Source organism: Paramisgurnus dabryanus, chromosome 19, assembly GCF_030506205.2.
Source record: "Paramisgurnus dabryanus chromosome 19, PD_genome_1.1, whole genome shotgun sequence".
Taxonomy (NCBI): domain Eukaryota; kingdom Metazoa; phylum Chordata; class Actinopteri; order Cypriniformes; family Cobitidae; genus Paramisgurnus; species Paramisgurnus dabryanus.
Window position 1 is genome coordinate 19337804 of NC_133355.1, and position 24071 is coordinate 19361874.

The following is a 24071-nucleotide window of genomic DNA, read 5'->3' on the forward strand; positions in this document are numbered from 1 at the left end:
TCATCTGCATATGCTGATAAAAACAATTTAGAACTGTCATTTGAATTAGGAATCACAAATCCTTTAAGATTATTTCTCAATCTGCATAGCAAAGGTTCAATAACCAAACTATATAATTGCCCAGAAAGTGGACAACCTTGCCTAATGCCTCTGGACACAGATATCGGTTCACTTAGTCCACCACCTGCTTTGACCATGACAAAAACATTACAATATAACAACTGAATATACGATATAAATCTCTCGCCAAACCCAAATTTTTTTAAAACACTAAAAAGATATTCATGATCTACGCGATCAAACGCCTTTTCTTGATCCAGTGACAGAACTCCAAGATTTATATTATATAACTGACTCATATTAAATACATCCCGCAACAAAAATATATTGTCCATGATAGATCTTTCAGGTATACAATATGTTTGGTCATTGTGTATTAACGAGTCTAAACAACATTTAAGTCTATTTGCTAAACATTTAGAGAATAATTTATAATCAGAACATAACAAAGAAACTGGTCTATAATTTTTAAGAAGACCCAAGTCCCCTTTTTTTGGAAGCAGAGACAAAACTGCTCGACGACAACTTGTGGGAAGAGTTTTGATTCTAATACATTCTAAAAACACCTCATACAAATCCTGCCCTAATATAGACCAGAATTTTTTATAAAAATCTATAGGCAATCCATCGATTCCAGGGGAACGTCCAATGTTTAACTGTTGCAAGGCTTCAGTGAGTTCATTAAAACTAATAAGAGTATCCAGTGCCTTTTTTTGTTGATCACCAAGTTGAGGTAAATCCTTAAGCAAGTCATCACCACATTCAACGTCACAACTTTCTGCACTATACAAGTTTTTATAAAAATCTTTTGCTATATTTCTCATTTCAGATGGATCTGAAGTTACTGATCCATCATGACGACGAAGATGACACATTTGCTTTTGATGAGCACTTTTTCTTTCAAGATTAAAAAAGAAGGCACTTGGAGCGTCCATGTCTTTGATCGAGCAAAATCTTGCCCTTATCAATGCCCCTTTTGCCTGCTCATGCAAAAAAGAGTTCAGTTCTTGTTTCTTCCTTTTTAAAACATCACAATATCCACCTTCATTGTTAGGATCAAGATTTTTTTCTAACAAATCAATGTCCTTTTGTAGATTTTTAACTGTTGTTTTAACCATTGTTGATGTATGAAAAGCATAATTCTGACAAAGTAATCTTATATTCACCTTTCCTACATCCCACCATTGACAAAGATCCTCAAATAAAGGCTTTTTCAACTTCCAATCATTCCAAAATACTTTAAAAGTTTCACCAAAAAAAACATCATGTAATATTTTCACATTCAAATGCCAGTAGTAATTACATTTCAATGTCTTTTTTACATTTAAAACCAACATGATCATGTGATGATCTGAAAAACCATTTGGATAAATACATGCATCCATTACTTTGTTATTCCAAACATTATTCATATAAAATCGATCTAATCTTGCACCAGAAACTCTATTGTCACACACTTTCAACCATGTATACTGTCTTATACCCATATTTCTTGCTCTCCACACATCAGTTAATTGATTTTCATGCATAACTTTTAATAAAGTGAGAGCTGATTGACTGTGAGGTTCCTCCCCATTCCTATCAACAGTAAAATCTGTTGTACAATTCCAGTCTCCCCCTACCACAAGACACACATTATTATCATACTTTTGCAATACATTTCCTAATTTCACAAAAAAATCTTGCCGCTCTGTACCACTATTTGGGGCATAAACATTGACAAACACAAACACAGTACCCTCATACTCAATCTGTACTAATAATAATCTACCTTCTACCACCTCTTCTACATTTAAAATATTAACATTCATATTTACAGAGAATAAAATGGCTACCCCAGCACTATTGTTTGTCCCATGACTTAAAACAAACTTGCCTTTCCACCACATACCCCAAACAGTTTCATTCTCTTTATTAGTATGTGTCTCCTGTAAAAATGAAACATTTATATTTTTAATTCTAATAAATTCAGAAACCACTGCTAATCTACCCCTGTCTCTTCCCCCATTAATATTTAATGATCCCACCCTCAAAGCATCCATCAAAGAATAGAAATATAGAGTGGATAGAGACAGGAGAAGACAGCAACAAGCCACCACGTGAAAATTATTCATTTTGATTTCTTGTGAGAACAAGTTTATCTTTCCTTAATTTTGTTACCATCTTCTTCAATCTAAATCTCTTCTTTTTATCTAAAGCCTCATAGCTAGCCGTTCTTTGACACAACAGCACTGATGAAATAAATTTCTCCGAATCCGGAAAAAAATCTCTCACATCAACAGTCTTACCAAAAGTTGCATCTAGAAAATCATTAATCTCCTGTAACGTATACACCTCTCCTGCTAATTGCGAACCCATATCCGAAATCTCAGAGAGCGTATCATCATCTTTCATGTCCAAATCACAATTTTCATCATGCCTTGAATCGTCATCATTTACATCTACCACTTCATCATACACTTGTTCATTCACGTTGTCATTTATTACACCATTTTCACTTAGTTCTAATTCGGTAGCATCTTTGTCATTTTGACCACTTTTGTTTTCCAACTGCTCAACAGATTGAGCCTCACGCTCCTCAACAACAGAAAGCAGCGCTTCCTCTGGGGAATTAGCCACGACGGCCGAAGTACCCGGTCGCGCATTTTCCCCACTAGTCCCAGCTTTATGCGGGCATGATAGTCTTTTATGACCCACATCCCCGCACTCAAAGCATTTCAAGCTTCCAGCGTTAGCATAAATCATATAAGACTTTCCTTCATGAACCACTCTAAAAGACACATCCAAGTCTGGTTCATTCAGAAACATAAACACCTGTCTTCTAAAAGACATGACGTGTTTTAACGCTTCGTTCTTACAACCAAGTGGAAGTACTCTGATCGCGCTAGCAAACTTTCCATAACGTGAAAGTCCCCGTTCAATTTCCTCATTAGAGACAAAAGGGGGCACGTTAGATATTGTTACCTTTTTAGTTGGAGCGACAAGAGGTGAAACTGTAACAAACTCTCCACTTACCACAATTCCGTTGCTTAACAGGCGGTTTACGTAAGACTCGTCATTCACAAAGACTACCACGGCCTTATTCATACGGGAAGCCGATGAAATATTTCCATACCCGATCTCCACTCCAACAGCCATTAATACATCCTCCACAGTCACACCACTAGCAGGAACACACCTGATGCCATGGCGAAGTGAAACAGGTGGCGTTGCCCCTGCCGAAGCAAACGCCATCCTGCTTCCAAAAAAGTTTACTAAAACTCACTGATAACTATATTGATGTTGCATCCAAAGTATTAGTAAAATAAAAGAAAAAAAAGAATAATATTAGTAATAGACGCAAAAAAGGTCCAAATAATCGCTCCCCCCTCGTGAGAACCCTCACACGCACCCAAACGCTCCCAACACGCACCGGAAGTGAGTGAGAGAGAGAGAGAGAGAGAGAGAGAGAGAGAGAGAGAGAGAGAGAGAGAGAGAGAGAGAGAGAGAGATTTATTAATTGATCTCTACCCAACATACTTATAGTATAATGCCATTAAAGCCAATGCAAGAATATGAAACCATTTTAAATTAAATTAAAATAATGTATCCTACTTTTTCATGCAGTATAGAGTTGTATGAAGTAATTTTATATTATGTGAAACTTTTATATCTACAAACCTTTTTGAGAAATACATTCTGTATTAATTGGTGTCTATAGTGAACATGTCTTGAAAAACTACTGTGAGGCTTAGGCATTGTGATGCGTGTGCAATATAAGTTCAGAAAAATACTAATATGTCACATGAAGCTTTAACTTGCATGTTAACATTCTTTCAACCTTGTTAACATTCATTCAACCAAGATATTCATCCCAAAAATTACCAAAACATGAATTTTGGTCAATATCGCCTTACACTAATCTATGGGTAGGCTACTTCGGTGCTGGAGTGCCAATGTCCTGCAGAGTTTAGCTCCAACTGTAATCAAGCACACGTGAACTAATCAAGGTCTAAAGAGTCACCTGAAAACTACAGGTAGGTGAAGTTTTATAAGGGTTGGAGCCAAAATCTGAAGGACATCGGCGCCCCAGGAACGACGTTGCCTTCCATTTCCTACCAGACTCCAGAGTTTTCCTCCAGCGATCTCCTTACTCATCCTTCTCGTCATCTCCAGTCATCTCCATTCACTCCAGAAATTATAACATCACATACACATTACCCAGACTCCTGTGATTTCCCCTGTGTGTGTATTGTATGTGTGTGCTGCATCAATCCTGATTATTCATCTGTTCATCTACAATGTTCACAAACGAAACAAAGTATCTAATCAACTTTGGTTACTTGCTTAAAATATAGATTTTTATCACACCATATTTTCTATAAAATCTCTGCGTTAGCACGTGGCATGAATATTTAAGATTCTTTTTAACTTTCCTAACGAGTTTTCAATTTGACATGGTAAATTTCCTTTAAGCAAGATTTGATGTCTCCCCAAAGACAAAATCTAAATTAATGCAGAAATTAGCTGAATGGCATAACATGTTTAATGGATCTTGTCTATCCTGGTCTTGTCTTCCTGCCCATTAAATCTGAGTAACATGACTTTGTCTAGTGAGGTGTGCCCGATGTTCTCTGTAGATTACCGCAGAGCACTATCCCGTGAACCATACGGACGCATTAATCCCAATTTAAAAGGACCAATTATACATTTGTACAGTATGGTGACAACAGCATCAACCCGACACTGATTTGTGAAAAACTAAATTTGATTTTCAGATGCCCACAGGAGATGCTAACACTGGATCAGATCGATCAAAGGGTCAGAGTGAAGGTTTTTATTAGATTAAGGCTGGCTTGGTCTAATACAGACTCCTCCCTGTCTGGAGCGTTGACTGCCCTAATGACTTGGGGAATGTGAATGGATAAGAATGAGGAAGTTTATGGGGAAATGGCAATTCATGTAGTCATTTACTGCACTCTAAAGCTGGGTAAATTTTAGATAGAACACATTTTGGCTTTTAAATAAACCTATGCTGGGTGTTTGTTAACCCAACCACGATTTAAAACAACTCAGCATAGGTTTATTTATTAAAAGGACATTCCATTTTTTTTGAAAATATGCTCATTTTCCAGCTCCCCTGGATTTAAACATTTCATTCTTACCTTTTTGGAATGCATTCAGCTGGTCTGGAGCTAGCACTTTTAGCATAGTTTAGCATAATCCATTGAATCTGATTAGACCATTAGCATTGCGCTAAAAAAACAAAAACAAAGAGTATTGATATTTTTCCTATGATATACTTGACTCTACTTTAGTTACATCGTTTACTTAGACAGACGGAAAATTAAAAGTTGCGATTTTCTATATTTTCGATATGACTAGAAGCTATACTCTCAAACTGGCATAATATTCAAGGTAAAAAATAGTCCCCTTGGTTACTTTCAGTAGCAGGGGACTATTTTCGCACACTGCGTAATATCATTGCCCCTGCTGCAGCAATGTTACGGCAGCAAAGTCCTTGATTATTACGCCAGTTTGAGAGTATAGTCATAGCCATATCGGCCTAGAAAATCGCAACTTTAAATTTTCTGTCGCTCTTAGTACACGATGTAACGTCTCGGTTACGTATGTAACCCTCGTTCCCTGAAGGAGGGAACGGAGACGTCACGTCGTGACCGACGAATTGGGAACTCGCTTAGAGAGACCAATCTGCTTCGAATACTACTAAAACGCCAATGAACTTGGCATTGAGATATTTGCATAATGCTGGCGCCGCCCCGCCAGGTGCGTATATAAGCCACAGGTGCAAATATGGAAATTAGCTTCATTTCGCTGAGAAAGCCGGAAAGTGTGACCGGCCGATAAACAGCAGGGAGCAGCCCTGTGGCGACGGGACGTGACGTCTCCGTTCCCTCCTTCAGGGAACGAGGGTTACATACGTAACCGAGACGTTCCCTTTCAGTCGGTCACTACGACGTCACGTCGTGACCGACGAATTGGGAATCCCTACCAAAACGCCACTGAGGGCTGACCTCTTCCAGTGTCTGCGTAAAGCCCTCCGGTTCCACTTAAGGATAAGGAGAATTAGGTTTTAAGGCAGAAGGCCGGGCACTAGATGTTCCTTTAACCCCACAGTAGTGCTAGCGACTGGGAAGCGCCCTATCTGAGCGGTATAGGGACGCTGCGGAAGCCACCGCCCCGTTAAGGGCTATTGGTGGGCGAAAGTCAACCGTAGTTGAGGTATAAATGACAGCCGTGGCTGTGTAAGCAAAGCAGTGCTCTGCTGAGGGAAACGTGGGCTAGTAGGATTAACCCCACGGAAAATACTCACAAAGGAACCCGGTGGGACGCAATGTGGATGCCCGAGCCAAACACAGGTTCGCGAGGATGCAGCTAGTGAGAGGCTGGCAGCGGATGCTCCGCAACATCAGGCTGCCAAGGCAGCGGAGGAAGGCAAAACAATTTATTACGCGTTTTTGCCTCGAAGGCCTTCCATACTGAGCTCAGTTTGGAGCAGCAGTCGGAGGCTGCAAGCCGACCTGCGAGCCTGTTCTCTGTGCTTCCCCTAACGAGGAAAGAACACGAGAGGAGACAGGCTCGACACGAACACTGTAAAATCTAATGAACGTATTAGGTGTCGCCCAACCAGCAGCTCTGCAGATGTCTGTTAGCGAGGAACCACGAGCGAATGCCCAAAATGAGGCAACACTTCTAGTAGAGTGAGCTCTCAAATTAAATGGACAAGGAATGCCCTGCAGATTATAAGCAAGGGCGATAGTATCAACTATCCAATGAGACATCCTCTGCTTAGTGACAGCTTTCCCTCTCTGCTGACCACCATAACAAACAAAGAGCTGATCTGAGGTCCTAAGGCTTTGTGTGCGATCCACGTAGATGCGTAACGCTTAGGGCATAATAAAGCCATGGTTGGGTCTGCCCTCCTCCGGGGGGCAGCGCTTGCAAGCTCACCACCTTATCTCTGAAGGGAGTGGTGGGAACTTTGGGCACGTAGCCTGGTCTGAGTCTCAGTGAGACAGCAGGACCAAACTGAAGGCACGAATCGTCAACAGAGAATGCATGTAAATTCCTTACTCTCTTCACGGAGACCAATGCTAGCAGGGTCAGAGTTTTCATTGACAAAAACTTCAGACTCGCAGACTGCAAAGGCTCGAACGCGGAACCTGTAGTAGGGCTTCAGCACCATGGACAGGTCTCAGGAGGAATAGAGGGAGGGCGCGAGGGGTTTAGCCTGCGAGCGCCTCTTAAAATCTAATAACCAAATCATGCTGCCAACTGATCTGCCGTTAATAAGCGAGTGATGAGCAGAAATAGCGGCGATATCAACTTTAATGGTGGAGGGTGACAGCCTACCATCTAACCTATGTTGAGGATATATAAAAGCACAATGTTAAGCATTCTCTGGGGTCCTCGCGTTGCGAAGAGCACAAGGTGACGAAAAGGGTTTCATTTAAGCGCGTAAGCCCGTCATGTGGACGGTGCTCGTACCGCGTCGATGGTGTTAGATACCGCTAGCGATAAATCACCTAAACCTTGCGCGCACTCAACGACCATACATGGAGATCCCACAGGTCGGGGCGCGGGTGCCATAATGTGCCCCTTCCTAAAGAAAGAAAGTCCTTCCTAGGGGAATTCGCCAGGGAGGGGCTGTCGCGAGGAGCGTTAACTCTGAAAACCAATTCCTGGTCGTCCAGTATGGGGCGACTAACGAAAGGCTCTCCTCGTCCTGCCTGACTTTGCACAGTGTCTGTCAGGGCCGGCGCCACGAGGGGGCGTGAGGGGGCGTCGCCCCCTCACTGGCACTATCCCGCCCCCTCAGATCACCATTAATGTTGAATGGGATTTTAATGATAAAATGCGCTATTTAAAAATCACGTTTGCCTTGTGTATTGTCTTCCTAAAGTGAATTTTAAAGTCTAATTATTTAACAAAACAAAAAAACAAGTGTGCATGTATTCTACCGTGACACACGCCCACTCATGTGTAGCCTATAGGCTTGTTCGAATTCATCAGGTGAAGACGTCAAACTGCCGCGAGAGCGAGACGAAACGACACTAAGTATGTTTTCTCGAATCGTTCTCGCGGTACTTTGACGTCATGTGGTTGTTGGTTCTTGCAGCCGCGCCTGAAGTTGAACAAGTTTGTGTTGACGGCTTGAGGCACGCCGACAATGAGCCCGCGTTCTGAGTCTCAGAGGGAAATCAAGATGTCGAAGTGGGAAATTATATAAAAATTTACAGACAGGAGTGTGAGAGTGACCTGGGCCTGCCCTGTAGCAATGGATATATGGAAAATAGCATTGGAAGTTCTACAAACCGGACTCCGGATTGTCACACATCCATTAATGCCGTGGCGTGGATGAATTATCGGAGCATTTCAGGTGCAAAGATCCAAATGTTCGGCTGTCATTAAGTCAATTCGGGCACCATGAAGTTCAGCCAGACTGTACATAGTTTTGAAAAGTTCAGATGTTCATGTTCTTCAGCATCCTTGCAAGTCAACGTACAACCAACAGCCCATTATTGTTCTGCATTTAACGTTAAAGGTAAGCCTGTACTATCTCTCTCTCACACACACCTGTTTATCAGGAGTAAATAGATAAAAACAGACATTGTTAAATTTATAATTAACGAATTTGAATTAGCCTATCCTACAGCATAGCTGTATATGTAAACGAGTTATTGTCATTTTGCTATTGTGGCTCTAGCTGCTTAATCGCTATGGTGCATAACTTGTGAACCAAAATGTTGATAAAATGTTGCGTTTGGACCGTTTTTGGGCTGAAAACCATCAACTCTATTTGCCAACACTGCCCCCCACCATTACGTAAAATGTATTTCTACCTCTGGGTCTGAACTTCAAATGAGTAGTGTTGTGCTAATATGTAACGTTAGGTATGCGTTTTTTGTTGTTGTTGTATTGTTCAGAGCTCTGTACGTTGCTATAGCTGTAGTTTTTGTGGTTGTATTACAGAGATGTTTGTTTATAACACTTTAAAACTTAATGTACCAAACCTATGTATTTTCTAGCTGGGGGAATTATATGCATTCATGTGATCGCCCCCTCTGGTATTTTAGACGCCCCCTCGTCAGCGCTCGGCTGGCGCCGGCACTGGTGTCTGTGCAATTAAGCTCACTGGAGTGAATGCGTATTTTCGCGTCCCCCGCGGCCAGCTGTGTGCCAACGCATCCACGCCGAGGCTGCCCTCGGTTAGTGAATAAAAACCGGCGACAGTGGGTATCGTCTGGCGACGCAAACAGATATATCTGCGCACGACAAAACTTCTTCCAAATTAGCTGGACCGTCTGGGGGTGGAGTCGCCATTCACCGGGGCGCGCAGCTCGGGAAAGCGCGTCTGCCGCTGTATTGAGCGAACCCGGGATGTAAATGGCACGAAGGGACCTCAGATGCTTCTGACTCCAAAGGAGGAGATGACGAGCGAGATGCGACAGGTGACGAGAGCGCAAAAACCGCCTTAACGGTACATAACGCAACAGTCGCAATGTTGTCGGTGTCGGCTAATACATCCTTCCCTCGCATCTCCATAGCGGAGCGTACAAGTCCCAGATATACAGCGCACCGCTCGCGGCAGTTGGGGTGCTATGCACACCCCTGAGACTGCAAGCCCGTCATACGTGGCTGCTCATCCCGTGCTGGGGGCATTGTATGTGCTACAGAATGCCAGGAGACCCGACTCAGGGGCATATCTTGCTATCGGAAATGCTGGGTCTGCCACGGGGTAAAATTGAAATGACACGCAGGTGTAATGGTTACACAGTGTATGCCGTTGCGCCACGCTCTCCTCGAGACTCGATCGTAAAACCAATGCTGAAGCGGTCTCATATGAAGCAGCTCGAGCAGTGTCACAGCCGCAGCATGCTGCCATATGTCCAAGAGCTTCTGAAATTGTTTCAGAGGGACCGCGTACTTCCCTCGAATTAAACCGAGGCAAGTCAGAACTGACTGGTTGCGCGCTCTTGTAAAACACGCCAATAAATCGATCGAGTCTATTTCCATACTGAGAAAAGGATCCTCTGCACGGGGCAAAGTTGCTCTTTTCCCAGCTGACCTGATGACTTAAACGAGCGAGATGCTGAAGCATTAAATCTCTGTGTTCGCGCACGTCTGCCGAGAACGAGCCATTATAGTTGACGTCAATATAAGCAGAATACGAACAACGCTCTCTCTCTCTGATATTTTAATGCCATGACTAGCACTTTCATGGAGACACGGGGAGAGAGAGACAGCTCGAATGGTGTACTTAGTATTAGTATGTCCACTCCATGAACGCAGAGCGAAAAACGGTCTAAGGCGAGGGGAGATGGACACATAAAGTACACGTCTACAGGTCTATGCTGCAAACCGATCTGAATATTGAAATACGAGCCTCGGCGTATCATCCTAAAGGATCACACTTGTAGAGCCGGTGCGTAAATAAATCGGTCGTAACCCACCGCGTATTTTGGGTACTATGAGATAAAGGCTGGAAAAACCCTATCATCATTCTCGGTAAGAGGGACCGGCTCGAAACGTCCTTCGCCAGCAGGACATCGACTTTTGCACGCAGTACATGTGCATCGGACGCTTTCACTATAGTGAAATGAATGCCCGAGAATTTGGGGGAGTGCCGGTAATTGTATTACGTAACCGAGGCGGATAGTGCGTAAAACCCAACGAGACGGGCTGGGAACTGAAGCGAAGCATCCCGGGACCGTACGAGGAGAATTAACGACACTACCGAAGTACCCGCGGTGGGGCAGCGAAGCGAGACAGGTGATACTGCCGGTGCGTCTGCTGTGACAGCATAAACATCTACAGTATGTGTGTGTGAGACACTGACCTGAGCCCGCTGAGGGTGACGGTCGTCTGGTCTCCTCTGCGGAGAGCGCAGACTCCGATGAGGGTGCTGGTGGTCCGGTCTGCTCAGTGGAGAGCTCGGACTCCTCAGGACACCCGCTGGCGATAGAGGAGAGGTAGAGTGAGCAGGTGTACGCCCACGGCTCTCTCGATCCTCCGGAGACCTGGAGAGGAAAGAGGAATGCACTCTTATGTGTGGTTAAGTGGGTACCGGCTGGACAGCCGGTGGAACATATGCAAACCAAGGATTTTCCCCCCGACCCTCTACCGGGGGAAGGAGCGAATCACTGTCTCCTGAAGAGTGATCCTCTGCCACTCCGGGTCGCCCGTCTCTGGCCACTTAAACTCCCGATTTTCACGGGAAGCGGCTAAGCGGGCGGGGCGAGCTGCTGACGACCGGTTCCCCTGCGCTGCCGAGATGGGGTCCGAGGAGGGGAACGGAGGTGGCCGCCGCAGGACGCGGACGGCGAGAGGCAGACTGAGGAGCCGGCGTTGGTGGACCAGGGCAGCTCTCATCCGCCGGGGCACGACCTAGGAGATCGCCTCAGTCTGCGCAGCGGAGCTGTACGACTCCCCGGGCTCGCCGAAGAGGCCGGTCTGTGAGACAGGACAGAGCATTCATGAAGTTGTTCCGTCATATAAGCCAGACATAGCCAAGGGTGGCGATCTTGAACACTGTGGTGGACATCGCACGACTGAAGGTCGCGGCTTCCCTCGTATATCTCTAAAGCCTCGTTTGGTGAACCTGCAGTACGTTAATGCGTGCAGGGCTGAAGCCGCGTCTCCGCATGCCTGATGGGCAGCGCCCGTAACCGGACGACTGTCTATACAAACACGGGAGGGAAGGGTTGGGTGGTCCCTCCAGGGACGCAGCTGCATCGCAACCCCCCGCTCAACTGAAGGGATCCCCCCTTAGCGGCTCCGTTAGTGAGGGAGATGAGGGGTGAAGCTGAACGGCCGAGACGGCCGCAAATCACGTCAGCTCTTCGTGCCGTCGGGAAAGGCAGGCACAGGAGGTGAGGACCGTAGAGGCCCGGACAGCTCCGAAGTACCAATCATGTGGGCGGGACGGTTCGGGCGGAGAGGGATTAACCCCTCCAACTCTACCGTTTCCGCCGCTCGAGCGGGCACGGCCGCCATCTCCGGGAAGACTCCGCCTCGGAGGGAAAAAATGGGCACCCCTCTGATGCTGTAGAAGTGACGGGACCAGAAGGAGGTCCAGTGGATTCGGCAGAAATCGCAGAACACGACTCTGCAGTCTCCACCGGAGCCTCAACCGGCTGAGGATGAGAAGGCCGGTAGGTGAAGGACGCATCCTCCGTCCTACTCAGCATAGTGATGCGAAGAGCGTCCTGCGAGCGCTTGACAGCCGCACCATGGCGGCGTTCAGCACTGCAAAGGCGCGGACGCCGTTCCCGTAGAAACGACAGTCGTCTCCGCAATCCAAGAGGGTTATGCTCTCACAGAGAGAGCAAGAGCTCTCCACGAACGCAGCCTCGGAGTGCTCGATGCCATAGCACGAAGACAGCGCTCGTGACCGTCACTGGAACCCCTGTACTTCTCGCATCCAAGATCGCACGGAGGAAAAGCTATCCTGAAAAGGACGCTGATCTCCGAATATACGAGAGAGTGGCTGTCTTTAAAAAGACACAGAGCTCTCACGTATCACTCTTTAGGGAAATCACTCTTTAGGTGCTCAGCTGATGATGCGCACAGGGAGAGGCAACGCACACACTAAACTCAAAACAAAAATATGCAGAGCAGTGGAATACTGCGAGCGTCCGCTGTGTCAGTACTGCTTGTCAATCAACTTCAGCAACCGTTCCCAGAAGAGCAGAGAGTAGCTTCTCAGTAGCAGATAATGCCGGCTTTCGAAGCGAAAAAAGCTAATTTCCATATTTGCACCTGTGGCTTATATACGCACCTGGCGGGGCGGCGCCAGCATTATGCAAATATCTCAATGCCAAGTTCATTGGCGTTTTAGTAGTATTCGAAGCAGATTGGTCTCTCTAAGCGAGTTCCCAATTCGTCGGTCACGACGTGACGTCGTAGTGACCGACTGAAAGGGAACTACAGAAGAGTCAAGTTTTAAATAGGAAAAATATTGAAATTCTTTGGTTATTTTTTTTGCGCGATGCTAACGGTCTAATCAGATTCAATGGATTGTGCTTAGCTATGCTAAAAGTGCTAGCCCCAGACCAGGAGATCAGCTGAATGGATTCCAAAATAGTAGGAATCAATCTTTTAACTCTAGGGGAGCTGGAAAATGAGTATATTTTTTTTAAAAAGGCCCTTTAACCCAACATGTGTTTTGTCCAATATTTATTGGGTTAAAAATAGTCCAGCAAAATTTAGAGGGTGCTATGTTCTGTAGCCAGCAAGAAAATGTGTGTGTGTGTGTGTGTGTGTGTGTGTGTGTGTGTGTGTGTGTGTGTGTGTGTGTGTGTGTGTGTGTGTGTGTGTGTGTGTGCGTGCGCGCGTGCGTGTGTGTGTGTGTTGTAGGCTTGACACTTCAGTGACTTTCTCCCGAGGGAATGGTGGAGCAGGGTGAAGAAATGCTAGAATGCCACTGTAATGCATTTTACCGTAGTAGATTAATGACGTAACTGACTGCAGATATGACATTAGAGTTTAACTGATGATGAACACTGATCATTGCCGTCTTAAGGGTACGATTCTGGAGATCTGCAAATAATTTTTGGCACCACAACAAAATAGCTTAGTTGTGAAAAACGTTCACATTTAAATGCATTGGCATTAATTATAACGTAAAAAATGAAGCAGTGTCACAAAAAGTTGACATGATGCCAATGTTAATTCTGCCTCAAACCAATAGCAAACAAAATGCATGCAGTCTAGTTTCACCTCATCAATCTCTGTCTTGTTTTTGGGATGCATCCACATGCCATCACACCAAACTGCAGGGCCGTACTGAGAGCACAGAGGAGATCATAAGTAACCTGCCCTCTGTTCATGACCTGTACAGTTCCAGGGAAATGACACAGTCGACTAAACAAACCTGTCTGCTCATACCCAAGTTACCACCTGTTCTACGCAAATGACAGAGGTTAATCAAGCAAAAACCTGCAGTTTCTTTCCTGCTGTCTCTTCTACTTTGTCCATAAAAACTTTGCATATACACTTCCTGTATACTGACAGATTGACAATGATTTTTTATTTTTATTTTGCATGGCTATTTATGAAGTCTCTTCTTATAATCAAGCTTATTTATCTGAATCTATTGTTGTGCTAATGCAAGTTCTTAGTCATGCACAACAAACAGATACGTCCAGATGCTCTTGAATAAATGTTACCTAAATTGACACACTATTGTTATGCAACTGGGTCTAACATATATTTACATTACAATAGCGTGCAGTTTATTCATGCACCCTCTTTGTTTCGTCATAGGTTTTTATTGCAATCATTAAAAAATATATTTACAACATACTTTATGCACATTCAGTTTGGTGTTTTATGCACATCACACTGTTACTGTACGCTACTATACAGTACATGTATGTTTAAACAGAGAGAGGCTGGCTTTCACTAGATGGCAGTATTCTCACTTCTAGTAATTATGAAGAGTGCACAGGTGAAGCAAAGTTTCTGCCTTTGACATGAAACAAAACAGCTCTGTGCAGCACAGGCTACAGAAGCTTCCAAAATTACTGGATTTACATTGAGTTTGTGGCCATTTAAAATGAAATTGCAAACCTTAAAAAGGTGATATTTTGAAAATATTTAGCAGACAGGATTTATACAAGGCCTCTATCAAGAGAAATGACTAAATAATCTGTGCTGAACACATTTTGCATGTTGCAATTCCCCATCTTACAAGCCAAATCTGAATGCTCTGTAGAGGATGCTGCAGGCTGCCGTGATCTGGCATCCGTCTGCAGTTCTGATCCAGGCCCCTGAATCAGTTCTTTAAATTGCAGAAAGTGAGCTTATGAGTGTATACTGTAGGTGTGGATATATGCTCAGTTATAAAGCAGTTTTGTAAAGCAACTGCTGTATAATGGAGCTATAATTTAGTCAAAGAAAAAGCACAGATGAAATCTTTATTATATCTATTATTTACCCAGACATTATTAAGATTAAAGGAACAGCAAATGAAAATGTTTCCTTAAGTCTCCTGTATCCCAGAGGTTTCTCCTGATGAAAAAACAAGGAAACGTTTCAGAAGAGATCATCTCAATGATGTAACAAACTGAGCTCAGATTTGTCAACGTGGCAATTTATTGTCCTTTATTGTACCCATTAAACTCAAGCATTAAAAGCTGTATGCATTAACTACTGGGTACATTCACTGCTATGTCCAAAGTAACTGCATGGAAACAGGAATGTTTGTCTTCGGTGGTAGATGTAATAACGGTGTAAAACGCAACACTTTATTTTACAGTCCTGTTTCCTTGCAGTTACTATGGACATACTAGTGATTGTACCCAGTAGTTAATGCGTACGTTATTAAATGCTTGGGTTTAAATGGTACAATAACAGACAAATATACTGAGTACAAAAATCAGTAATGTTTGTTATTAGTTACCATATACATACGCTATAAGTACCTTTCAATACTTACAGTGGCTTGTAAGTACAACACATTTACCATGTACATTCAATTTGTAAGTACAGTAGTGTTTGTTTTTAGTTACATACGTACACTATAAGTACCTGCCATTAACTTTCACTGGCCTGTAAGTACTACACATTTACCATGTATATACAATTTTGAAGTACAGTGGTGTTTCTCGTTAGTTAAAGTATACATACACTAAGGGTACCCGTCATTAACCCATGGTTGCCTGTAAGTACTAAATACTTATATTGTACACTACTGTAATTTGTAAGTACAGTAATGTTTCTTGTTAGTTACAGTATCCCTAGCTTATAAGTATGTATATGGCATTACCCAGAACTTATCTAGCATTACATATTAACTACCAAGTATGTACCACTGGTAAGTACAGTAATGATACCATTTAATTACAATGTAACACTTAAAAGTAAGTACCACACATTTTTCTGTAAGTACACGTAGTGTAAAAATAAAGTCCTACCGAAAAGGTTGCAAACAAATTTTTTATTAAAAATTTCATTCTTTAAAGTCTGTGTAAAGTCTGACATTAAATGTGTTTGTGACAACACAGAAAAATTTTATATTACCCACTCAGCCAAAACTGAATGCTTAAAAAAAATAAATAAAATAAGTTCTTCCAAAATCTTAGAAAGCAGGCCGTATTTTAAATGCTGGGGGCGTGTCCACTGCAGGTGCTGAAACCACACCCACACGCAGAAAGCTGCCATCTCGTTTAAACTATTAAATAATGCTACAACTTGAAAGGATGCTTGTGATTGTGTTAGGGGCAGGGCTATGCTGGGTGCCTCCAGTGCGTCACCACCCAAATAATCCCGACTAAAACTATTTATTGTATAACTCCACAACTCAGTACTACATAGTTCACAGTTTTTATAATGTGTTTCAGCAAAACATTTAAAAAAAAAAAAAATGTGTTTAGAAGCAAATAATTTGAAATGACTTTAAATGGAGTGCAGAACTACTTTAATACTTTTAGATAATGGAGTTTGATGAAGCAATATATCTAAGTTATTCTAAAACATAATAATATGAGCTTATAGAAAGCTGAAGTTAAGAAAGAAAGTTTATTCCAGCACAGGCGGTGAAATATACCACAAAGCTGCATTAATTATTTACATCAGCTGTCAAAAGGATTTGGATATGTGCAACGGATTTGCTTAGCTCCAGGGACATTAATAGAAAAGTGTTTAAATGGTGTTGAGACATCAGGGAACGGTCGGAAAACACAGTCATGAGTTTGATCATCGCATTGTGTACACTGCCTGGAGGCATTTTAAGTCTAAAGGGAGGTCACACTTTGATAATTTAAAACTAAACCATCACCAAGCATTTCTGGTTTTCCTCACGCATCAGTTATGTGATAAAATCTGTTTGCCTGCTCCTGTGAGAGCGCTTCAAAATGAATCTTTGAACCAGTTTCCTTGCCTTGTCAAATATTCCTTAATGAGTCAAAGTGAATTGTAGAAAATGTCCATACATCCTGTAGGTTTTTTTATACCTTTGATGTATTAAATCTCTTCATATCTGAGGCATTGTTGGGTCTGTGCTTTACATGCACGCATAAATCACAGCCCCTTGATCTTACGATCAAATAAGACTTGCTATAAAGAAAACGTGTCAGCCGCCCAGAACTAAAACAAGTCATGTGGTGGTTTTAAAAACTTGTGTCTTTCTTTCTAAACTGGGCTACACTTGTGTTTTGGCCTGAGACTCAGTAAAGATTAGTTTCACCAGCATCGTGCCCATGAACGTCAGCTTTGGAGAGAATAAGTCAATAACCCCCATCACCCTCAGGGGGACTGGCCTGTCCAGCAGAGACATTACAGAGAGAGATTTGAGTTAGAGAAAGGAAAGCCAGGGAGACAAATGCTGCTCGAAGATGCTTTATACTGTTTTCTAATGCAGTCATAAGCACAGCCAAAATTTCCACTTGGCTGAGCTTTGCATGTAATCAGATTGTTCTGCTTAACAGGTAGGAAGTGCCTCCATGCCCATTTTCTACCTTATAATTTAGCATTAAATCAATGCATTGTTTGTTTGGTTTGGCTTTTTATGCAGAAAATCAAGCATTATAGTTGCATCAAACTCATGCCATACTAAATCTTGCTAATCTGACTCCGATGCTTTGAAACGAAAATGCGAGTCTCCGTTTCGTCTTTCGTGAGACCTGCTTCTGTAATTTGTAATTCTCGCACATCACCAGCAATTCCTGTGAGCTGCATTCAAGATCTCAGCCACCTGACCCTGTCCTCAACCAGATGGAAGTATTTGAAGCATGTCTCATTTCGAGTTTATATTGAAAAGCATTAATTAACCTTTATCGCTCATTCAGCTACGCAGAATTCAGCAGAAAACCTAGCCTCAGGATTAAACCTTTCAATTTACATTTACACAACATGCCCTTAAAAATACAGACATGCAATTATAGGTGAAATGATCTGGCACCATAGGCATGAAACACACACACATGCATGCACACACACGCACACACACATGCACATAGAGTTTAAACAACTTATTTTGCAAGTCAAAACAACTTTTCAAGTTTTGACTTGTGATAAGTTGACATAACTTAGAAAAACAAGTTGAAATTGTTTAACTTAATATGTTACGTTAAAGGAACATAAAATATATATGTTGGTATGACTTTTCATAAAGACGCAATGACTCTTATACTGTACAAACTGTGTATTCCTTTCCCTTCCCCTGCAACCCACCCCTAAAACTAACCCACACAGAAAATTTTTACATGTTTAAATAAAGATAATTTAGATTGATTTATAAGCTGTTTGAGATAAAAAAAATGTCCCCACAAGGTTACTGGTATTATTATTTTGTCCCTACATTGTATGGTTAGCCTTACACAGTGTGCGTGTGTATGTGTGTGTGTAATATAATTTATTTATATGCTAATTCAGAGGCATAAAATAACCTCTTGTGTTTTACAATTCCAACTAATCCACATTCAAATCGCAATAAAAGCAAGTCTTAATAACCAGTCTTTCATCTTCAACCCAAGTCTCCTTAAATGTAGAAAATAAAAGTGTAAAAGACCTTGTTCAAAATTTGCAAAGTAATTATTGCCAATAAAGGTTATAGCCAATAATGAGCAAAATACATAAAAGAAAAGAGTTATACCCTTAAATAAAGAAAGAATTTAAAAATGTTCCTTGTGTCAGTTCAAGGTGAAGTTAGTATGAGTCTAATACATCCTTAACTCTTAGTTCTCATTCAGTGACATGTCATGAGAAAAATGCTACATTTTTAAGCCATGGTGAGTGTTTATAGGCAAAGGATGGATGAATCTTATTATGCGTCTCCTCATAAAGTAAGTGTTATCCATTATTTTCGTGCTCCGTCCACGGGACGTGATATGGAGCAGTCTCCTCGCTTCCATCAGACGAAGCGGGATAATTAGAAACTCAGCGGTGTGTTTAATCGGGCAAATAAAAAATGCTACCGCTCGCTGTGCGACTACTTTTCATCCTGCCCGCGCACTCGAGCACCATGTCTTTGCCCCCTGTCTCGTGCGGTTGCGTGCAAGTCTCTGAGCGAGAGATGTCTAGGGCTGTGTGGCAAATAATTACCCGGTCCCAAAAACTTGCGTGAATGTAATGAAGCATGTTGATTGGATATTAAACATCACTTTATTCTTATCAACAAACAGATTACTTTGATAAATACTTATTCTTCTTTTGTTTCACATAAAACGCTGTTTAATTAGAAAAGTAATGCATGTAGATTGATGACGTTTGTTGAGGGCTCCCATGAAGGGATTAAAGTGGTTTACTTATAAAGCTCGAATCCAGTCAAGTTTCATAGCTGGGTGAAGTATGCTCCTTTAAAAGATTTGGTTTCATTCTGTTTATGAGCATCATAAAATCTTCTTGGCACATGCTGGATGGTACACTCGTTAAATTGAAACGGTCCACTCTTAACACAACGTCACTGCAGTGGTCACTTACACAGAGATGTCTCCAGTGCATTCAAGCAAGCCCAGTCGGCATTTCAACGTTGATTCAACGTTGAATCAACGTCAGGTACCAACGTTGAATCAACGTTGGATTACCTTTCGGTTTTGCAAAAAATTTCAACGTTGAAATCACGACGTTGTTTCAACGTCACACTTTCAACATAGGTGAATTATGGTTGATATCATGACGCAATTTCAACCTTCTATTTCCTTGTTGTTTTTAACACTAAATATAGATTTTTACTTTACACTGCAATACTCACTAAATTATTTACTGTAAACGTGTCATTTTTAGTGCAATTATCATATGAATGCAACTTGCTACGCATAACTTACAGTACAACCCCATTTATAAAACTAAACACTTAAGAAAGGTAAAGTTTAAATGTGGACAAATAAAATGGCAGGTGCCTACCCTTTCCAAATAAACATGAAAGCAGCTGTTAAAAATATTTTTTTATGGATAAAACACATTATTTCAAACAGTTAGGTTTCCATTTAGTAGTGCAGAAGTGGAATTTTCTAAATATAGAATAAAATCATAAAATATGAAACAAAATCATGTTTAAAAGTCATTTTATTAATCTGAATAGAAAAACTTTATTCAAGAAAAACTGCAAATATGAATTTTGTTGTTGGTTTAGTTGACAGTCTTCTTATGGCCACCACCACCCATCTATTCTGGCTCATGCTGTACTTAATATGATGACAGCATCTAAAAAGGGAAAAAACACAAGATATTTAATTTTCAAAAAATGCTGCATTATAGCCCATGTACAAAAAAAATCTTGTTATTGCACATCAGGGCAAGATGCGTTTTCTTTGATAGTCTTGACTTGAAACATTGCATAGCCATCTGATGAAAGAACAAAGCTGTTGTGTTTACGAAGATGACAATGAGGTTCAATTAATATCATCTACAGTGCATTCAGAAATCATACACCTTTCACTTTCAATTTTATGTTGTTGCATGATACTGTAATTGTTTAGATATTTTTACAAAGTAAAAACAGAATTTTAGAAACTTTTGCAAATGTATGAAAAAAGAAAACATCATATTTACATTATACATATTCAGACCCTTTGCAACAACTGAGGTTGCTGAGATGTTTCTACACCTTAAATCGTCCTGATGAACACAAAGATTTTTTAAGGAATGTCTGCAACCAAACTGACCAGAAGCACCATTGACTTACATAGTAGGATAAAGAATACTATGGTAGTGAATGGTGCTTCTGATCGATGTGGTTACAAATGAATCCAATACTGAATGCTTAAGTGATATTAACTTTATATTTTCAACACCCCTAAAAGAGATGCTTAACAAAGCAAACACTGACAGGTTGCTTTACGTGTGGGTCAAACAGCCTTTTGTGTAGTCCCTTACCAATGAAATCGAAGATGGACTTCAGAACTTCTGGATTGTCTGTGTAAGCCTTTAAACTCGCCCAGACCAGCAAGGCATCTTGTTAGCAGACATCCCGACCTGATCAAAAACTTTTGATTAGGAGATGTTTTAATCCTATTTTTAATACATGTTTTACAAACTTACCACAGGTGATCTGGCAAAGCGACTTACGAAACAGCATCTTCCCAAATCTCCTCTTCAGGCTCATCTTAGCGATCATTGCATTTGATAAAGTTTGGAAAAAGAAAAACATATTTCATTAGTATAGAAATATAAATGTAATCTTTTGGTTAGAAATACAGAAAACTGTGGCCCAAGTACAACTTTTAAAGAAATTAAGAATGTTTACATTTTTTGTCATAACACTATTCATTACCTTTTAAGAAGGAATGATTTGGGGATCTGGAAAGACACACTACTTCACCTCTCTGTATTTTATCACACGTCTTCAAATTGCATGTTGATCTGCCTACAATTTAAAACACATAAAATAAAAACAAGTCATAGCCCCTTTTAAAAAGAAAACATAAATTGTGAAATACAAAACACTGCATCTTAATTATTAGGATTAGTAGAATTTGATTTGGTTACAAAACAAATATTAAATTCATTGTAAGGTTTTAGGGGAAACGTTTCACAAAAAAGAAATGGTAAATTACGGATTTCTATTACAACATGGTATCTTGGTGGTGCATTACCAGGGTAGGTGGTAGCTCATTGACAATTAAAAAAAAATTATGATTAAAGCCATAATACATAAAGATAAGAACAAATAAATGCTGTCACGTACACCACCACAAAGACCCATTTTTTTCCTGTCAATATGAAGCCTCTATAAAACTTGCATCAACATCCACTCTGAACACTGGATTTACTTTTGTCTCTGTCTACTGAAAACAAAGTGTTTGAAATATGTAGGCCTACATACTGTAGAAGGAATAGTGGCATACAAAAGAAATTAATTGCTGTGCTGAAAAGTAACCATTGTATCCTAAATTAGTTTCTTATATTTTCCTAATGACAATGATAAACCAGTCTTGAGAAACAAGTAGCAGGTGTTTTTAAAAAGCCACTCTCAATTCTCACCTGTGAAGTTTCTTGTGTTTGTGTGTCATTCTGTTTCTGACCTGACAACCCTTGCTGTCTGTTTCTTGTTCAATCTTGACAAAATATAAAAAAGAAAAATTAGTGCAATATTGGAAGAGAATTCTATAATGACTTTTATCAGAACATGAATACATACACTTGCATACTGCATTTAAGTAAATACTGTAGAATAGCAGGGTTAACACAACATTACCTGATCCAGATGTAGTGGCTGTTGATGCATGAAAATCTCAGCATTGACAAGATCATCATCACTATTCTAATTTGAAGGGCTCTGATAACGAAGACATTACAAAAGAGTTATAAAAATATACTAAAAACAAGAGCATTTGTCTAGATAACCATTATTTTCTATTTCCATTAAAACTTGCTAACTATTCAACAAGTAAGAAAAATTACACCGTTACAATGTATTTCAATTCAAATAGAACATGCAAACTTACACGACATGATATTTTCGTACAAAGGAGTTAACTTAAGTGTTTCAAGCCGCTTAAAATCGTGGATACTGCGCGAATGACCGCAGGTGAGCGTCATAAGCATAATTGAGTGATTGCCATGGAAACATGAGGGTCACGTCGACTATCTTGTCCCTTTTAATTTTATAACTGCATTTATACACATTACCCCGTCGAGAAAACCTCAGCATGATTAATATTGGATTCGACGCCCATGTTATCACGTCATCAATAAGTTTGGATTAATGTCATTAACACGAACTGCTATACGTATCCGTTATTGCGAATTCGTGAGCCATAAAACACCAACATCTCATCTAAGTTTTAACACTTTATCAGTAATAGTAATTTGAGAAACTAAGCAGCTAACACTGACCGGACCGCACCGTACTCGAGGTGCTCCTCCAGGCTGATAGGTGTCTGTGGCGCCTGTAAGACCTCTCGGATATAAGTTACGCTGACTGAACTACGAAATCAACACTTTTTCACCGAAGTTGTCCAAAAAGCCCTTACATTTATAACTAGGTGTTTTTCTGAAGCAAAAACAACCAAGTGGTTAAGTTGATAAAAACACACCTCATATTAATTTATTAATATTCATAATAACGAAATCCAATTTCGGCGGGAACATCCCGTGGACTAGTAAATTAACTACTATAACGAATACATTCGCAACTAACAGAAAAAAAACCCGATTTGGCATCGTGCTTTTTTGTCATACCACTTTGTATATGTGAATAAAATAACGTTATACGTTTACATTGACTTATATTTCCTTACCTCTTCTTTCTCTGAAGCATTTTCTCGTGTGATACGCAAGATCTCGCAGACAGCCGTTAAAACAGTCCAGTCTCGTGTAATCTCGCGAGATTACCTTGCTACCTGTATATTCAATTATTTGTTACATTTTTTTATAATTTCATCAATATTATAAAATGAGTTTTTACATTTTTTTTCTGAATGATTCACATATTATAAAACATTATTTTATTGTCTCTCTGCAACCATTTACTTCACTGTTGTTTCAACGTTGTTTCAACGTTGAATCAACGTTGAACAAACAACTGACGTTATTTCAACCAAATTTCAACGTTGATTTTTAAGCATTTTATTAACCTTTTTCAACCGTTTACCATTCACCGTTGTTTCAACGTTGTTTCAACGTTGAACAAACAACTGACCTAATTTCAACCAAATTTCAACGTTGAAGGTCGGTCATATGCCCGCTGGGAGTCTTAGTGCTATCATGACACTTAAACTCAAAAGTCTTTCTACAGCTTTCTTAAAGGGGTAGTTCACTCTAAAATGAAAATTCTGTCATCATTTAATTACTCTTACAAACTTGTATAAATGTCTTTGTTCTGATAAACACGAAGAAAGACGTTTTGAGGAATGTTTGTAACCAAACCAATCAAATGGGGCATTGACTTCCATGGAAAACAAATAAATATATGTTTTATTTTGTGCATGTGCATGCATGTGCATTTATTATTTAATGTAAGTTACAAAATCACACAAATCAAAAAATGTAGACATTTTAATAACAAGGTAAAAAAAGGACACACCTCACATACAATAAACAGTAAATAATACAGCTAAACCCCT

The 24071-nt window shown here is 40.8% G+C and overlaps 1 long non-coding RNA gene across 3 annotated transcripts; it reads right to left on the reverse strand.

Moving 5' to 3' along the window:
• Nucleotides 1–20052: 20052 nt before the first annotated feature.
• LOC135772713 (uncharacterized) lies at nucleotides 20053–23685 on the reverse strand. Of its 3 annotated transcripts, none has more exons than XR_010543237.2 (7): nucleotides 23247–23685; nucleotides 22202–22282; nucleotides 21988–22061; nucleotides 21278–21370; nucleotides 21046–21109; nucleotides 20881–20979; nucleotides 20053–20208 (listed from the first exon to the last, which is right to left on the reverse strand). It is a non-coding gene; the product is annotated as an uncharacterized lncRNA (long non-coding RNA). The 3 variants fall into 3 exon arrangements; XR_010543236.1 differs by lacking the exon at nucleotides 23247–23685 and adding an exon at nucleotides 22843–22872; XR_010543235.1 differs by lacking the exon at nucleotides 23247–23685 and adding an exon at nucleotides 22452–22836.
• Between the last annotated feature and the right edge of the window lie 386 nt (nucleotides 23686–24071).